At 67.5% G+C, this 603-nt stretch overlaps 1 protein-coding gene across 2 annotated transcripts in view; it reads right to left on the bottom strand.

Moving 5' to 3' along the window:
* LDLRAP1 (low density lipoprotein receptor adaptor protein 1) overlaps positions 1 to 603 on the bottom strand; it is an 18,268-nt gene that overhangs the window by 17,255 nt on the left and 410 nt on the right. The gene's annotated exons all lie outside the window — the stretch shown is intronic.

Genomic DNA, 603 nt, shown 5'->3' with positions numbered 1-603 from the left:
CCCCGGGGGGGGGGGGGGGGGGGGGGTGGGGGGGGGGGTGGTTTGCAAGGTGGCTCTGCAGCAGGCTCAGGGTGAGTCCAGGGGCTGCTGCGTCTCAAGGGACGTCTCTGCCAGGCGTACGCTGCAAGGCCACGTTGGGGCAGCACCCCACATCTGCCACACAGCCCCCCCCGAGCCCCGAGGCTGCCCTCCAGCCAGCTGTCCCCTTCGTGTCCCATAGCCGTCAGCCCTTAATCCTAGCAAAAAGGTGTAACGACGCCGGGTCAATCTCATTAGATTAGTAAAATCAAAAAGTTTGATCTCGCCTGCGGGCGGTACATGCAGGACGAGGCACCCTCCTGCTGCCCGCTGTGATGCTGGGGGGGGTCCAGGGCTGGTCCCCCCCCTGTCCCGGCTGCAGTGGCAAGACGCCTGGCAGTGGCCAAGTGGCCACTCGCCCAGGGGCCAGCGATCGGGTGATGGAGCCAGTAGTGGGACGAGGCCAGAAACCACCCGCCGGGCTCCAGCCCTCGCCCCAGGCTGGGGGATGGGGACAGCCCCCCACCCACCCATCCTACCCCACTGCTGCACAGGGGAAGGGGTGCAGGGGGAAGGTGGGTGCAA

This window comes from Haliaeetus leucocephalus, unplaced genomic scaffold (genome assembly GCF_000737465.1).
Source record: "Haliaeetus leucocephalus isolate CR32 unplaced genomic scaffold, Haliaeetus_leucocephalus-4.0 Scaffold517, whole genome shotgun sequence".
In the NCBI taxonomy this organism is placed as follows: Eukaryota; Metazoa; Chordata; class Aves; order Accipitriformes; family Accipitridae; genus Haliaeetus; species Haliaeetus leucocephalus.
This window is presented reverse-complemented; position numbering and strand designations above follow the sequence as displayed.